A 19,554-nucleotide genomic window follows, 5' to 3' on the forward strand; every position below is an offset into this window, starting at 1 on the left:
TATCCCAAAGGAAATATTTCGCAGCCTGCATGAAAAATCGGAGCCCAAGCCTGAGAACTATGGATGCAAAAGTATTTGCTGGATCTTTAATGGCCACTGATGTTTGAAATCTGTACACAGTGATCGTGCAAAGAAGGGACATATACGCATGTTCAAAGGCGGACATCTCAACGGAAATGACAAAGAAGTGCAATAGAGAAATCAATGAGGAGGCTTGATTGTCAACCACAAGTTTTGGCAAGATGCATTGGTAAGTAAAATATCTTTTACCCTTTGAGACTCCGTAGTCCGGTGCACTGAAGTATGAATGTCTGTGTATTTATGTAGATTTTGATTTGTTTTGTTTATAAGTTAAGAATTTTCCGAACTGTGATCGATGTAGTGTTACAGACAGAGATAGGATCAATTCCATTCACTATAGGGAGCTGTCCACATTTCTATAGTTGACGTGGACCAATTATATCGTATCCCAGGTGATGAGCTTGCATGGAGGGGGGGGGGGGACATTTGGGCAAGTTTTCAACAATGTTGAATGTGTTTAAGCCATTGGCGTCATGTTGATTTGCAACCGTTTAAAGCCACACAAAAAAAGAAGCTATAGAAACATTATCTTTGGAAAACCAGCTTGATCATCTTATTGAAACAGGGATAATTAAACAAATGTGCAACCTTAATCTCACACTCTAGAGTCCATTGATAAAGAACACAATTACTACACGTGGGACTAAATGATGACAAAACGCTTGCTTGTTTCTCAAGTGTTAGCAATCATATAATTTCTTGCTTAATCTCATTGGCAAATCCATGTTCTACGACACAAATATTATGATTATGGGTCCTTCTGGCAGGCTACATAGAGATATTGATATTCTATACCAAGCAACATTTCATTGGCTCATCTGCACATTCATGTAACTGAATATAAAAGGGGTCATGTAGTTGATTACAGGTTCTCTCTCCCTCTCTCCCTCTCTCTCTCTCTCTCTCTCTCTCATTGACTTTCCATGCAGAAGGAGGACATGGTGGAGGGACATGGTGACCACTCTAACATGGTGACAAAGTCCCTCTCCCCCTCTCCTTCTCGCTCTCAAAATTGTTGGGTACATAATGGCCTTTGCGTAGTGTTTGATACTGGTCACTGAGGCCTTTACCTCTTCAAAACGTAATGCATTATGTCTCTCACACACAAGCAAAATATCTCTATAATAAGTCTGATATGATTACAATAAATCATGCGCAGTCATTCATTATAGTTTAGAATCAAAAGGAACATTTACTGTTGCTATGCATAAATATGAAAAACAATACACATACTTGACATACTCCTGCTAAAGTAGCTAGTTTACAGCAGTTCAGTCCAAACAAATCTGTAATACGATACATTATAATATTAACATTACAGTATACAATACAATACAATTAGTTAGTTCCCATACATCTAAGAGTGCATACAAAATTGATAGAAATAGAACATGTACAAATGCAATTCAGAATGATGAATGCAAACAAAAACAATATCTATACCAAAATTATATTGTATCAAATGGGGGGGGGGGGGTTGGTAGACAGGAAAGATATTAGTATAGGGGAGAGGCTTACAAGAAAAAAGCATGTTTAGAATCTTAGGGCATACACTGTGTACTAACAATAACAATGTATGATTGGTGTAATCTGAGTCACTCTGATAGCTTACGGACATACGCAAGCTAGTCCACATGCATATAGCTCTTACGGGGGGGGGGGGGGGGGGGGCAATGTCCAGCTCTCATAACACTTCCTTTTCCCTGTCTAGAAATGATATCCAGTATTGACAAAACTGTGAATGCTGACGCAATCCATGCATGTGTACTACAAAATACTAATGTACAATACAGGTATATTATTGATATCAATCTTTATGTTTATGAAATTAGTGTCAAAGATAAATATCTCTTTATTGGTATTGTGGTGGCTACTGAAACTACTTCAAATTAATTCAATGCAACACCTTGCTAATGATATTGCTTTCACTCAGTCCACATATCATATCATTATCTTCCCCTTTGAATTTGAGATCTGGTTTGAGTATGATGTGGACTAATGATACCATGTACTGTTAATAATGAGCAGGTATTAATGAGAGAAAATTGGGTACAGTTTGGAGTACAGCAGGAAGGAAGGGAAGTCTTGTCTTTGTCACGCTTACCATTTTGCCTGATCCTTTTATCCCACTCAGCTGTAGAATTCTCAATTCCACTTAAAATCCCCACTTCCCCACTTCTAATTTTTGCAAGAAGAGTGAGGCCCCTTTGCCATTTTTGTTGTTGAATTGTACCTTTGTTTTTCACTGAGAGACTCTAGCTTTGCTCACTTTTCCACCAATACTGTATACATGTACACGGTTTTCAGTGTTCCTCATCAAAGTTTGATACAAACATCGATTATTGTAAAAGATGCTGGAGTCTGTGATCTGCATTGCATAATCTGCACTCCTGGATCAGGCTGCATTATCAATTTTTCACATAGAAGGCAAAGGACACTTTTTCTGTTGTAATTTTCACTTACAAGACAGTGCTTGACACATACAAACTAAGAATAACTGCAAAGTCCTAATCTTTATCATTTATGCGATAACCACATGTAACAACACAAGCCATTTATGAGGAATAAATTATTTTATTTTATTTATATACTAAGGGAATTTAAGCTTCTTACACCGAGATATAGTAACTAAAGAAACTGAAATATAGTTCTTGATACGTAATTCATTGACCTGACACAATACAATAAGTTATGTTTGTACAGATACCTGGATTTCAGGGTTGCAAAACCTCTACTACAAGGTATTTTTTTTTCTTTGCAACCATCTGGACACTCGGTTGCATGTCACTCCTAAAATATTTGCCTGAGTAAAAGCTTGTAACCAGGAATCAGACAAATGTGCATATGTTTGCAAACAACCGTTATTTGAATCTTAGGATGAAACGTTTGCTTGACAAAGTCATGAAATTGTGAGACTACTATCGAATTTAATGCCTACTCTATAAGTTTTTGAATATTTTCCACAAAATGCATTAAATGTTGATTATCAACGTGGCTGTGTGAAACAATTCTGTATTTGTCTGGGAACTTTTAAACACTCTTAAGATCAGACTGGGTTGTGTGGTATTATTGGCTTTATCTTTCTGCCCCGCAAATAGCAGAAGAGACCAAGGGCGATAGCTGCGCATACCGGTATAAGAATTGAGAGATAGATGAGATGGGCTTGTGGCGCCTGTATCCGATGTGACCGTCATGGTTTTGTTCAGTTGTTCCAGAGGCTTCGTCCAATGAGCTTTAAAAACCAAAGATACAAGTTCGTTAAAAAAGGCAATCAATTTTCAGAACTTTGTTTATGTAGTCACAAATGAATAATTCATAAAAAAAAATAATTAGTTTAACAAAAATCAATTACATGTATGAGAAATAGGATTTAGCTATACTTGGACACCATGGCACCTTGTGAAGGACACCATGCCGTGACTGTTATTAAATTCAAACTTGACCCCTTCTCATTGTTCTCCATCAGTCCGTTCTTATTTTACTATATTTCATCTGAGTGGTTTTCAGGAACTCTAGATCTTACCAACCTTTCGGCTGTTATTGGTATTTCCTCGTTTTCATGGCATGCAGTCAGTCTGCCAGGCAAGTGCGTGGGCGGTACATTAAGGAAATATGATCATTCTCTATTATAGTGTAACACATCAGACATGAAATAGTTGGAGAGAGAGATGGCTTTTATTGTTTATGAAGGGTCCTCTTCAGTGGTTGATTAACAACAAATCATCAACAGCTATAAAACACTTGAAAGTGAAACTGTATCATGTTGATTGGAAAATAAACAATGCCATCTCCTGTGAGTTGTTGAATTGAAATACAAACACTCCCAGTTTCTTGGATTATTGTAAACCTTTAATCAATGTATTGGCGAATGAAAGTACTGACCTAATTTGGAGTGATGACTACAAAAGTGATAAATGTTACACACTCAGGGTTGCAAGTTTTGAGGCAAAGTTCCATACTGAGGGTTGCCAGTTCTGAGGCAAAAGCCTGGATTCAGGCCCTTTTGTGTATGGGTATACAAAGTATCTTCATTATAGATGTTTTTCAGGCCTATCTTCTTTTATTTTAACTGGCATCCCTGCACACTGTGGCCAGAATAGCCAAGACAATAAAGACTGCTAAAGTCAAGGCAATACCCTGTACCTTCTCCCTGTGGTGTTGGTGGTTTGGTAGTAGTCTGGGCATCCACCTGTTCTCTTCCTGCAGTGGTCACTGATGATTTAATTTTAAGATAATTCATTTTCCTTGAACAGTCAATATTACAAACTTTTTTATGATGTTTAAAATGTTTTTCTTTTCCCCAAGCCCATACAATCATTGTAATGTAATCACAATATCGAAATTAACAATTTTCAAAAAGGCACATTTTCTATACTGATACATGCTGTAGTATACTTAAAAAACATATCATTCCATGTGAAAGAACACATACATACTTAAATTTACTTACTTCCTGTCAGTGAAATAAATAACTCATGTGAATTAACTAAATTTCAGCATATATACATACTATATGATTTGAATAAAAATCTTGATATTTGTTCAATGTGTTCATAGAATCAAAACATATTTCTAATGAATATACATGTAGGAGTAGACAATAAGCTCCAAGGATTGCCCCACGAAGTTTATGCCAGAGTATGGCCTCATGTACATCCTATCAAGGACTTGTTGTGGAATTATTAATTTCCAAATAAGATAATGATGATTGTAATGACAATAAAATCATTATACTGATAAAGTGCCAAAAATTCCTGCCTGTGTGTAATCTTCAAGTGTTTGCAAATTTTAGAAATATTGTGCTTGGATAGTATCAAAGTTTATCAATTGTTGTGTAGACCTACTTACTTTTTGGTAGCCGCATACATCAAGAACAGGATTGTACACTTGCCCAACTGGGCATTCGGTCAGTGCCACTACCTGTACAATTGCAGAAAAAAAAGTCAAGTGGGATATACTTTCTTGGTTCACTTCCCAGTCTCTTGTTGGCCTGTGTACAGATGGCAGTCACTTTCTATCATTACCTTTCTTTTCTTTTATTTTTAATAAAAATATTTGACTTACCTTTCCTATGAAATCATTGCAGAGGAATCATAACTTTGCAGTGATCCCCAACAAGAAGAGGTAATTGTATTCGCTTGATTATGGAGCAATCTTGTGTCATATTTTGTCCCCCCCTCCCGTCTAAAACTGTCGAAGGAGAGTTGTCAGCAATGGCATACCATTTGTACGTCATGCATCATGCAGTTGCGGATGACTCCATCCGTTACAAACATAATCTCTCTACTCTCTCTTGATTTTACTCTGTGTCTATGTGTGTATGTGTGCATTGTGTGTGACTTCAAAATCATATATAGGTAAAATCTGCCACTACATGTATATATGATAAAGTAAACTTTGACATAGGAGGCATTTCACTTCATTGTACTTCATTTGAATACTCATTATAGAGGCCTTCTGAGAAAAGACTGTCTCTGGCCACTATGGTTGAAAGTTGTGAGGTCATATAACTATACTTACAAAGTAAAGGATACTGCACTACATTGTGAACAAATCGAAGATTTACATGGACAGCTAGATCAAAAGCTGACCTCAAACTCCTTCACCTCCTTCCCTGGCCTTCCATTGATTCATCTCTCTCCTGTTTATACCAGTACCCTGTTTTCATGTTTATATCTATAGGCAATTAGCAAGTAAGAGGGAAGATAAAAATATTTTATATACCTTTTCGTATGGATCAAAAAGAGACAATTCCAGGTAAAAGCCAAGGTGTTGCATACTGACGTCCGGCCCATTTCAAAGTGACTTCTCGTGTTGTGCCTATAGCGTTTCAGGAGATGATAATATATAGGCCTAACATCAACATTAAGTGTGCAGGATTAACTCCTTCAATAAGTTTGTGTAGAGCTGAGTTTCATCTTCATCATGATGTTGAAAGTCATTCCCTCTTTCGACTAAACAGGAACCCGTGGTTTGTGTCTGCTGTAGATCCATGTTATGCTGTAAAGGGCATGTACAGTGCCTGCCAAGGACATAATTGAGTCTTCAGCCTTTGGATAAATAAATCAAAGTTACATTTAAGCTTGCAATTTGTATGAACGCAATATAATGAATTTGGTTATTCCCTCTGAGAACTGTAAAGAGAGAGAAAATAAGTGAACAAAAGCTTCCAGGAAAAGCCAATTGTCATTGGCAGGGGACATTGCAGTTTGGATTAATTTTACTCATAATTCAAAACCAAGTCTTAAAGGGGCACATGTATAGTGTAAATTTGGTGAACCAGCTCACTGCTGTAGGAAAAGATATTCCATTGTCTTTAATATAACAGTATTACATTCTCCACTGATTTGAATACATTCCCGTGAGTTGTGATAGTTTGCCTTGGGTGTTTATTAGCGCATTTCTTGGAAAGTTCATAGATATTTTGACATCAGACCTTTTTTCATTGAACAGTGGGCGATCAGATTTGACCATTATTATTGGATGTAATACTTCCACGCAGGAATTATTTACCATGAACATCAGACCGTACAACACGCACACAAAGAAAGTGCAGCGTGGTTTAGCCTACTTGCTGCTGAATCAAAGATACAGACAATGAATATTCACAGTCGGAGTCTTATACGAGATGCAAAAAAGCCAGTAATCTCACGACATAAAATGCGGAAAGTTTCTACGACCTTCGTGCGGCATGACAATGCATGTTGACACTTCGCGGAAGTCTTTTGCTTTATATTATAATGCTCATATATTATGTAATCAACCAAAGTTTCCACGATTATTCTCACATTGTAAATGAATAACGACAATCGACATCAGAGTATGACTTACCAGACACCCCACCAGACAGAAGAAAATGAAAAGCCTAATTACGCAGCACTTCCGGTGATGACCACGAATACACTGCCAGAAGCCAGAGTGCATCCATCGCCTCGCTACTCGCTTCTGCTCTTCCCACCTCCGTGTTCTGACCAGTCAAAATAAACCACCGATCCCTTTACAGGCACTGGAGTAACCATTGCTTGCATGCTTCCGCCAATCACAGCATACCGTCCCTCGTGATGGCATGCTTCCGCTCTCTTCCACTTCCCAATTCCGACTCAGCTCCGCTCTTCCCATTCTGATATGCACATTACGGAGAAATATATCCCCCGTTTTGTGCCTCCGCCCGAAGGTAAAGGGTGCCTGAGGCATTATTTGTTTCCTCAAACGGTGGACGCTTCATTCATTTCAAAGAAACATAACGCATTGAGATAAGCTTTCTTGACGTAGCACCATTATTTCTGTTCGAAAAAGAATGAACGTTGTTTTTTATATGAAGTAGAATACCATAGGCTTCAGTGAACGCTGTTTCTGTAATCCAGTGGGTGCGGCTAGCAAGCACCATGATTTCATGACAGCATGATGCTGTACTCTATGGTCAATTCAAGAACACCGCAATGCCTGAATATAAAAAAGTACTTTTTTTTTTCCTACTCAAATACAGACTGAACTAATGTGTAACAAGCGCATCCCTGCAGTATGGCAGTCTGACATATTGCAGCGCGTTGCCACTAATTGTCTTGTGGACCATGTCGTGGTGGTATAGGTTCAAACATCTAGGCTCAGAATTCATCTTCCCCTTTGGGAATCTGTCTGCAAAATATCGATAGGGTCTCTACCAAGATCTCTCTTTTTTTTCGGCTGCCTGGATAATGAATTGCTTTGAAGTATTTTGAGACCTATACAAGGTAGAAAATTATAAAAGTGCGTGTACCGACTTTTATTTATACGTGTTCTAACAATCAAATTTGACATTTTGATACCACATTTCCAGAGGGAAGTGATTGTGAAGTAAACAAACACACACACATACACTGCAATACGTGTATATAGAGGGGCATGGAAAGGAAAGGGAGGGAAGATAAAAAAATCTCAATTCGTCCAGGGTATATTCTAAGCGTATTATTTTTTGTCATATTAAGATTGTATGAGATATACTCTATATATACTTGATGTTCGATTTCCCTCAGACAGTCATGTGTAAACTGTCCAAACTGTTTCACTGTAGCCATGTATGATAACTTGTACTTTGTACTTGTGTTGGGCTGTTGTTGTTGTTAGTATAATTATTGAGAAATAAACATATTGAATAAAAGAAAGAAGAAATTTCCCTTTAAAGGTGCATGATTGAGGGATGGAGGAGCGCTAGGGAAGTTGAAATACATGTACTTCCTGTCAAATCCTTTCTGATGTTTTCTTTTTTAGCCAGTTCTCATCAATCACAAGGTTCTTCAGCCATCTTTCAATCAATCAATCACTGAATTCTTTACGATGTAATGAAATTATATGAGACCAACATCCATTTCAAGCTTAATCGCTTTCGATTGCGGTCTCCTGCATTCAATAAAGTATCTCTGATGTTTACTGAAATTGTTTATTATATTCCAACGGCGTAAATCCGTACTGAGGAGTGGGGGGGATGGTCACCATCACCACGCTTACAAGCCCATAACCGGACCGGCGCAGCCTTGGGGGGAGGGGGGGGGGGGGGGAGGGGGGAGGGAGAAGCTTCTCTCCCCCCCCCCACACACACGCACACTTTACAGGAATCGGATGTCCCACTCTTTTGCATGAAATATAAAGTGGGTGGAAAGTGGCAGCAAAAATATGAAGACTTTTTGTTCTGTTGTTGCTTTTTTTTGCTTGTCAGATGACTTCAGACCTTAAAAGTATGAAGACATTTTTGTTTTTGAAATATCTGTGAGAGAGAGCGGAGCGACCGGGTTAACGGGGGGAGGGTGTGTATGGGGGGGGGGGTCCTCTCCCACACGAGAAAGATTTGCATTTTCAGACCTGAAATTCAGCGATCTGGTGCACACTTTTGGTGAAATTTTTGTTTGTTTTTTCTTTAAAAAACCAATAGAAATAGAAATATTCACAATATATTATTGAATGACTAAATCGTGGTATTTCAGCTCTTGTTCCGCCTGTGCGACATCACTGCGAAGGCCTACTAAATAGTGGGGCCTATCACCGGCGTAGACAGGATTTGATCTTGGGGGAGCGGTTATGAGATCGTGAGGGAGCGAAGCAAGCAGGGGGGGGGAGGGTATGGTAGGGGGTTTCTCCCTCCCACGGTGAAATCTTTTTACATTGAAAATTTTGACATTTTCAGTCCAAAAACTGCCGTTTGTAGCTATATTCTTCGCTTTGGAAATTAAGGGGGGCACACCGTGCGCAACTGCTGTCAATCACTGGCAGCAGCATCAGGAGAATGGCATAGCGATTAAATGCGAGCGAGCGGAGCGAGCGAGCTTGAAAATTTTGACATAATGCTTTTACATGCTAAAAACTGCCGTTTGTAGCTATACTTCTTCGCTTTGGAAATCAAGGGGGGCCGCACCGGGCGCAACTGTTGTCAATCACTGGCAGCAACATCAGGAGAATGGTATAGCGATTAAATGCGAGCGAGCGAAGCGAGCGAGCTTGAAATTTTGACATTTTACAGTCCAAAAACTGTCCTTTGTGGCTGTATATTTTTTTGCTTTGGATATTAAGGGGGGCGCACCGGGTGCAACTGCTGGCAATTACTGGCAGCAACATCAGGAGAATGGTATAGCGATTAAATGCGAGCGAGCGAAGCGAGCGAGCTTGAAAATTTTGACATTTTACAGTCCAAAAACTGTCCTTTGTGGCTGTATATTTTTTTTGCTTTGGATATTAAGGGGGGCGCACCGGGTGCAACTGCTGGCAATTACTGGCAGCAACATCAGGAGAATGGCATAACAATTAAATGCGAGCGAGTGAAGCGAGCGAGCTTGAAAATTTTGACATTTGACAGTCCCAAAACTGCCGCTTTTGGCTGTATTTTTTCGCTTTGGAAATTAAGGGGGTGCACCGGGTGCAACTACTGGCAGTTACTGGCAGCAACATCAGGGGAATGGCATAACGATTGAATACGAGCGGGCGAAGCGAGTGAGCCTTGAAAATTTTGACTTTTTACAGTCCCAAAACTGTCGTTTGTGGCTATATTTTTCGCTTTGGAAATTAAAGGGGGGGGGGGGGCGCACCGGGCACAAACTGCTTGCAATTACTGGCAGCATGCAACATCAGGAGAATGGCATAACGATTAAATGAAAGGGAGCGAGTTTGAAAATTTTGACATTTTACAGTCCCCAAACTGTCGTTTGTGGCTGTATTTTTTCGTTTTGGAAATCAAGGGGGGGGGGGACACACCTGGCGCAACTGCCGGCAATTACTGGCAGTAACATCAGGAGAATGGCATAACGATTAAATGCGAGCGAGGCGAAGCGAGTGAGCTTGAAAATTTTGATATTTTACAGTCCCAAACTTGTCCTTTGTGGCTGTATTTTTTCGCTTTGGAAATTAAGGGGGGCGCACCGGGCGAAAACTACTGGCAATTACTAGCAGCAACATCAGGAGAATGGCATAATGATTAAATGCGAGCGAGCGAAGCGAGTGAGCTTGAAAATTTTGATATTTTACAGTCCCAAAACTTGTCCTTTGTAGCTGTATTTTTTCGCTTTGGAAATTAAGGGGGCGCACCGGGCGAAAACTACTGGCAATTACTAGCAGCAACATCAGGAGAATGGCATAATGATTAAATGCGAGCGAGCGAAGCGAGCGAGCTTCAATATTTTGACATTTTCCAGTCCAAAAACTGCCGTTTGTACTTTGTAGCTATATTTTTCGCTTTGGAAATTAAAGGGGGGGGGGCGCACCGGGCACAACTGCTTGCAATTACTGGCAACATGCAACATCAGGAGAATGGCATAACGATTAAATGAAAGGGAGCGAGTTTGAAAATTTTGACATTTTACAGTCCCCAAACTGTCGTTTGTGGCTGTATTTTTTCGTTTTGGAAATCAAGGGGGGGGGGGGACACACCTGGCGCAACTGCCGGCAATTACTGGCAGTAACATCAGGAGAATGGCATAACGATTAAATGCGAGCGAGCGAAGCGAGTGAGCTTGAAAATTTTGATATTTTACAGTCCCAAAACTTGTCCTTTGTGGCTGTATTTTTTCGCTTTGGAAATTAAGGGGGGCGCACCGGGCGAAAACTACTGGCAATTACTAGCAGCAACATCAGGAGAATGGCATAATGATTAAATGCGAGCGAGCGAAGCGAGTGAGCTTGAAAAATTTTGATATTTTACAGTCCCAAAACTTGTCCTTTGTAGCTGTATTTTTCGCTTTGGAAATTAAGGGGGGCGCACCGGGCGAAAACTACTGGCAATTACTAGCAGCAACATCAGGAGAATGGCATAATGATTAAATGCGAGCGAGCGAAGCGAGCGAGCTTCAAAATTTTGACATTTTACAGTCCAAAAACTGCCGTTTGTACTTTGTAGCTATATTTTTCGCTTTGGAAATTAAGGGGCCGGGGCGCACCGGGCGCAACTGCTGCCATTCACAGGCAGCAGCATCAGGAGAATGGCATAGCGATTAAATGCGAGCGAGCGGAGCGAGCGAGCTTTAAAATTTTGGACATTTTACACTCCACACTTTTACACTGTAGCTATATTTTTCGCTTTTGTTTGTCCCACTTTTACGGGGGAACAATCCCCCCCCCCATCGACGCTCTGCATATGAGGGTGCTTTGTTAAGTGAAAGATCTGCTGCACACTCTTTGATAAATTAGGGAAATATACGTCAATCTCAAAAGTGTACAAAGTCTATCGAAAGGGATCCTGTATAGCGGAGCTTTTGCATGTTTATGATTGCAATACAACGATCTGGTGCATAGTTCTGGCGATATTTGGACAATTTTCCATTAAGAAAGTTCGAGATTTGTCCTCATCTCGGGAATTGCTTGGGGGATAAATGATTTGTCTGCCTAAACACTTCCGTAGGGGCGGGGCAAATGCCCCTTTGCCCCCCCCCCCCCCCAGATAGATTCGACGCCCCTGATCTTCCCTGGGTATGCTCATAGATGTATCCTGACTGAGTCACCAGTCACTGTCGTTTCTCAGGAATGATTCAGGAAATGGAGGGGTTCAATTATGGCGATATAGTTTTTGTAATTGTTTGTTTGTTTGTTTGTTTTCCTACATATCTTGCAGATGGTCCCCAGTTACTCGCGTCATAGCATGTTTACATTATAGGCCTATACTATTTGACGTTGTCAACGTCTGAGCCATACCTTACAGTGTATGTCGATGTTACTTTCTTCGCGAGCGAGCGAAGCGAGCGAGCGCTTGAGAAAATTATGTATACATTTTCCTACAAGATAGAATACTGTTCAGCTCTGTTACCTGTCTGAAGGCCGGCGTACAAACGTCATGCAATATGCCAAAATTGATACAATCACATTTCTGCTTCCTCCATTTTTTCCCCAAAATTCAGGGGGGGATGATTGTACAGGCCATCCCCCCCTCCTCCATTTCAGGGGGGGATATATCCCCCCCATCCCCCCGGGATTTACGCCCATGTTATATTCTATGTTTTTGTGTATGTATAGCTGCTCAATCATGCAATCACTCATAAATATCTTTTTGTGTACTGTTATCGATTTATTTCATTGCACTTGCTATTTTATGTCTTTGTACTTGTATTCAATTTGTATGTGATTGAATACGGAAATAAATCAAATAAAACAAAAAATAGCCATCATCCTTGCATAGCTGTGTGCAGTCACCAGCAAAGCTGTTCTAAGCACCTCTTCAATTCCCTCTTCTGTTTAGATAGACTAATTCCCCCTGCGAAGTGCAAAGTAGCTCCATTTGAAATCAAACAAGAAATCTCCATGAGCAAACAGCGCTGTTCAGAAAGCAAGCAAATAAAGCTATTTATCATCTCTGTTTGAAAATAAACAAAGGGAAAAAGAATCGAACGATACAAAGACAAGCTTGTAAAATTCACTCTCCTATTGCAATGAGAAACAAGAAAAGGCGAAAGAGGAAGAATGAAGAAGATGAATAGAAAAACAACAGGGAAAAGGTAGAGAGGAGAGAAAGAAGAAGAAGAAGAAAGGATGAGTTGAAATTAACAGAAGGAGAGGCAGGGAAAGAATAGCAGGGAAAGAGGAAAAATGGAACAATCTGATAGTGAGAGAGAGAGAGAGAGGAGAAAGCAGGAGAAGGGTAAGGTGAAAATCAAGCCAGGTGGAAAGGACAAATAGAAGACAAATATTACAGTAGGAGTGCTACGGTGAAAATCAAGCCAGGTGGTAAGGACAAATCGATAACAGATATTATAGTACGAGTGCTATGACTCCGGAGGGGAAATATGAAGTCAGTGAGACTGAAAGCTTGATCCCTGAATATAAAAATTTAAACTTTGCATTATTATTATCCCTTGTTCTATAAACGTTTGGAGCTAACTATTCTATGCACACCACGTTTTCTATTTTCTGATTACCATTCTTGTTAACTCTATGTTTTCATATAGCAGTCTATTTAATAGTCAGTTTGTATCTTGCACAAATAAAGTGGTGTATACAAGTCCTTAGACCGGGGGGGGGGGGGGGGGGGGAGGTTATGAAATGCGACCGAGAGAGGCGATTACACATTTTTTTTTCTTCAAACAAACAAACAATATATATGTATAATATATATATATATATATATATATATATATATATATATATATATATATATATATATATATATATATGTATATATATATATATATACATATATATATATATATATATATATATATGTATATATATAATATAATATATATTATACATTTTCAATACATGTTCAATGAGGGGAAGAAAGAGAGGGAAGAGTGAATGGAACAATCTGAAAGAGAGGAAAGAGGAGAGAGAAGAGAGATAGATTGGGGGATTATATATATAATAAGAGAGGGGGAGGGGGAGAGTATGGTGGATGCATGGTGCCCCGCTCAAGGGCAAGTTGCCATGGAGACACCTCCTATAGTACCTCCTACCTATACACAGACAACTGGTCCGTAGGTAGCCGCCAAGCGCACATGATGTGAAGGAGGATGTAATGATTGAGGAACCGCCATGGTCTAACCCAATACATCAAAGCAGCTTTAGCAAGATGACAAGAAGGGAAGTAAACAGGTTTACAAGTTCCAAGTTCAAAGACTTGTGACAATATAGGCCTACCGGTAGTTATTACGATGGCAATGTTAACATAACACTAACAGTGCATTTACTAGTCGGATATCCTGGTGAGGTGACACGAGCTCTCTCCTGTATCAGTTTTGAAAAAAAAAAATAGGCCTCCACTCGGCATGAGAGTTTATTGTAGCGGTATGATTAAGAAGTATTTTATAGGAAATGTCATAACAACTTAATGATGCACAAGCTGTACGGAGAAATTTGAACTAGGCAAATAGGATAATAAAATGAGGACGTTCGAGGCAAACGAAAGGACTGGTGGAAGGAAGCTTATGAAAGGGGAGCTCTGAATCCATTCAATTACAATTGTGATGACAATGCATTCGTTAATAGCGAGATGTGTAGGGAGTTGGAAAGTATACAGTTTTGTGTTTTTCTCAATTTTTCTTGCTTATTTCAATATACAGGCATGTATTTACTGATGCAGATTATCACGATATGAAAAGTACATAACACATCCGCAGCAGCAGCAATCCATTACAGTTTCGTCTTAACGTTACTCAAGTAAACGATAGTACGGGGCAGGGTCTATATGCGTTCATTTCTCTCTTACTATGTAATTCGTAAGATGGATCACGTTAATCCTCTGCGATCTACGTTTTCAAATTCAAATGAGCAAATGAACTCTTAATGGGGCTGTTAACAGATGTTAATGATTAGGATAAAATCAACATTGCAATTACGCAATTTCTTTTTATGCATATTCAATTCAATTCATTTATTTTTTCACTACCACTATACCACTATCACCTAAATTTTTGTTCGGGTTTAGGTTCAGGTTCAGGTATGACTCTATAGTTATACTTATACTTAGTCTAAGTTGTTTGGATGAATTACGCCTACTGGAAGATATAGTCTACAGTCTGTCAGAAGAATTGACAGAAATATGTCTCTCTTTTTTATTTTCAAAGTAATGATGACTCAGTCATATGTCAGAACATATTTCATACAACGTGGAATTTACGTTCTGGTCTCAGTGGGTCAACCTGCAAGACAGAGTGCCAACGTTTGACCCCTTATGCATGTATAGTGACAAAGTTTGACTCCATCGATCTAAGTGCTGCATGAACATCATGCTTTCAGAATTAAATGTTGCTTTAGCAGATGTTTCGTCCTGACCAGTGACCCTTAAATGGCAGAACTTGGCGTTAAGACCACTTTAATAACATTGCAGCTGAGGTGTCTTCTACACGACAGGGCATGTGGGTTGAATTCTAATCATTTTCAAAGTCAAGATTTTTGTCGTGCTTTTTGTTCATGGAGAGGAAATTGGTAACAACGGAAATGAGGACGGAACGTGTATCAATCACTTAAACTGTAACATACACACACACACACACACACACACACACACACACACACACACACACACACAATCTGTCTGGTGCAAGGTCTTATAAAACAACTTATGAAGTATCTTTCTAAGATAATGATTTTTGTGGCAAGAGTGTAATATGGGCCTTGAACAAATGCTCTTTGATCATGACAATGAAGACACTTAATAAAATGACAATGTATTTTGTATTTTATTTACATTTTAAATGATATATTCAGTTAAGAACACATATAAGAATACACATAAGAACTACAGAATTCTACAGAACTGAACAAAGGAAATATCTTTAATTTACTTGTGTGATAACTTAGACACTAAACACCTTCGCTATAACATATACATGTAGTTTCCCCATAAAAGCAAAGAAATTTAATAGAGTAGAATGAAAGCACACGGATCAAAACGGAAGAGAAGTGTGATAAATATCATGCAGAAATAGCAGAAATACATGCTGAAGGGAGAATTGGTTGTAATCACATCGTAAGGGTGACCCAATCACATACAGAGCTAGATAAATCATGACCTTATCCTTCTATAAAGAGTTTAGTGCCTTGCTCCTGCCAAAACATCTACATGATTATTTTCCACAATCATGTGTTTGTCAAAGTATCTCACCCCATTCCCGGCTAGACCACGTTGCATGACAAATTAGGTAAGTGCTTAATAAATCCATTGAGGTATTAGAATTGGGATAATATATCGCTCCAAATTTCTTGTCAATTCACATACTGCTATCGGAGCTCACACATCATCATGAATATATCACCTTGAAAGGGGAGATCCAAATCAATTTGCAAACACATTAGGTACGGTAGGGTCGTAACGTCTTATTGATGCGGTTAAATTCGCACCTCCATGAATCGTCAGGCGTGTGTTTCGGCGTGTTTGCCCCCGGGAAGGTACAGTGATTGGCTTGTTGTGTGCATTGTGCTCCCTGGCATCCTGCCCATTTTCTTCCTGTATGACAGCATGTTTAATTCACTGTGACTGATACAATGTTTATCTTATGTACAGATTTTGACGTAGTTTTTGAGGTGTGGGGTAGAAGACCTGCGGGTCATGGTACTCACATAAGTTTACATTTTCTTGCTCCTGGCAGCCTTTACGTCACAATCAAGGCCTTTTCCCCCCTCATTTGTGCTTCAGCTAGTTCCTGTGTTATAATTTATCTTATCTTTGTTATGCTAAATCAAATTTCATTACGTATTGTGCCATGCACATATACTCATGTCTGGAATGCCGAATACATAATCATAATGATAATAAAGATCGACTACAAACTTACTATGCCGCAAATAAAAACCAACAAACAATCAAAAAAGAACAAACAGACTCTACTGCAATGTGATGCATCCACTCTATATATCATTTCATGTTTGCGACGCGAGTACACAAAAATTCTGCATTGTCTGCCTATCGCCGCCGGTCATGGGAGCTGATTTCATAGTCAGAAACTGCTGCAACTGTCTCTCTGAGTTACTAACTCATTTCTCTTTCCTTTTAAGTGTATAAAAGCGCTGAATTGTTATTACATTATCATATGTTATAATATTTATAGTACATGCGCTTTTAGATTTAGATTGAACATAATTGGAAGCTTGTCACCTCCCTGCTAAACATCTTGTACTTCGGGCGTATTGGATTACACCGTCCAAGTATCACTTCCTTGATCAGGGAACATTGTGTTTGAGACTCCTTGATGATCAGGGATCCTCCTGCGTACTAGTATCATGAGCGTTGTATAGACTAGAGCAGAACGCATCAAGGTTCACACAGACAGCTCGTCTCTATACACTGTAGCAACTTTCTCAAGATGCGGGTCATAACTAAATATGCGGGGCACCACGCCTCTCATCCCTCTCTCCCTCTTTCTCTATCAATACTATCTGTTCATTTCGGCCAGCTCCATGCAGACTACAAGCGGCACCAATGAATATTCTTGGGCCACGGAAAATCCCGTTGCTATGATACATCTGGTGAATCGCCGTCATACCACTTTAAAGCCACTATTTAACATTAGGAGCAGTGATTAAAAACAAAATGTTCGAATTATCACACCATCAAATGTATAGTTCAGACATTAGCTGCATAAAAAAACACCCTATATCAAACCATAACTGAACCGGATTATGTGGAATCAGCGAATGCAGCATTGTTAGTAAAACACATCAGTGAGAAGTCAATAGTACAATAACTTCAAAAAGTTATTAGCTCAATGTACCGCCATAGCTGGATGAGTAGACTTTAGTTCGTGATGTCACTGCAGAACGTCAATAAATAATGTAATGTATCTACTTCTAGAGATTTCCATTTTTTAAAAATGAAAATTCGCAAACCCTTCACTTGGTAGTGATCTATATGTTTGGAGTAATATCGCTCCCGGTATACTTTCAGAGGATCAAAATCAAGCTGAATTAATTGAATCAAGTCTACTACATGGAATTTTGATTTCATTTTATTTATTGTTTATGTAAGGTACAAATCGAAAAATGTCACTTTAGAAAACATACACATTGACTCATCAATTATCATGGCCACTTTGCGCACGAGATATAATAAAAGAAAAAAAAAAATACCATACTGGAGGATCCCTAGTAAGCCAAGCTTAATATTTGGGGCCTCATTAGGCACACACATAAATAAGCATACAATTTTGATAAACTATCGACTTACTTAACTACAGCAAAACAACAAACTATTTCACAAAGCAAAAGATTAATAGACATGTACACAGGTGATGCTAAAAAAAGAAAAGAAAAAGAAAGGGATAGCAAAAAATGGAAGATAATGAGAAAGAACAGGAAAGAAATGAATGGTAAGTCTCCTCTTTCACTGTACATTGATAGGATACATTGAACACGCACAACATTATTGTAGGTGCGTTCACCCTGTTGCCAAGTGACGGCTGAGTGAAGCAACTGTACCAGTCATTTAAATGAAAATTGAGAAAACATTCCATGGCAAGTGATACAGAAGGCAGAGTACATTTGTATAGAAAAGAGTGAATATATGCTTCAACGTAAAAGCAAAAAAAAAAAAAAAAAACAAAAAAACATTTCCTGGATATGTATAGAATAATTCTATCAAACTATCGACTTACTTGTACTTATATACAGGAAAACAGCAAACTATCTGGATATGTAGGTTAGATCATATATATATATATATATATATATATATATATATGTTATATATGACAAAACAAGTGAATTATACGACATAAAAATAACTTTCACTGGAAGATAATATTGTTGTTTTATAGAAAGAAAGAAGAAAGAGATAATATTGAAGCATGAGCTTCAGTCTGCCTTCAGTCTGCCTAGCAGGCATGGTTTCTTTCACTTTGGGGGCAATCGTTTTTGTTTCGCTTTCTGTTGTTCTGAAAGCGAAAAATCAGGAAAATAAAAACTGCTACTACCACTACTACTACTACTACACTCAATGTAACCTCTAGTAGAACATTTGGTGACGACTTGGCTGGCTCTAGTGTCGTCGTTGTGTAATTCAGGTACGGGGTTGTTGAGGCTGTCTGGATACCTATAGAAGACAAAAAGTACCATAAATCAATTTTCACAAGTTACAGATTAGGAACTTTGATTACTCAATTTAGTTAATTTTAGACTTTCATAACCTTCACTGTCAAATAACAGTTTGAGGTTTGGAGTGAATCTGGAAGACTGCACGGTCGTGGAAAGTGTCACATTACAGCTGAAAGGAATAATGAAGACTACAAAAACAAATAAAATTCTTTAAGGCCAATACCTGAGGTACTATAGTTACTGCCTGCGAGTCCAGTTGTTGTTGCGGTTGTCTGGATACCTAAAGAAGACAAAAAAGTACCATAAACCATTTTTAACAAGTTACAGATTAGGAACTTCAATCGCTCAAGTTAGTGAAGTTTAGACTTTCATCGCTTTCATTGGCAAATATCTGTTTGAGTTTGGGAGTGAATCCTGAAGACTGCACGGTCAAGGGAAGTGTCACATTACAGCTGAAAGAATAATGAAGATTACAAAAACAAATAAAATTCTATAAGG

The sequence above is a fragment of the Diadema setosum genome, chromosome 8 (assembly GCF_964275005.1).
Source record: "Diadema setosum chromosome 8, eeDiaSeto1, whole genome shotgun sequence".
In the NCBI taxonomy this organism is placed as follows: Eukaryota; Metazoa; Echinodermata; class Echinoidea; order Diadematoida; family Diadematidae; genus Diadema; species Diadema setosum.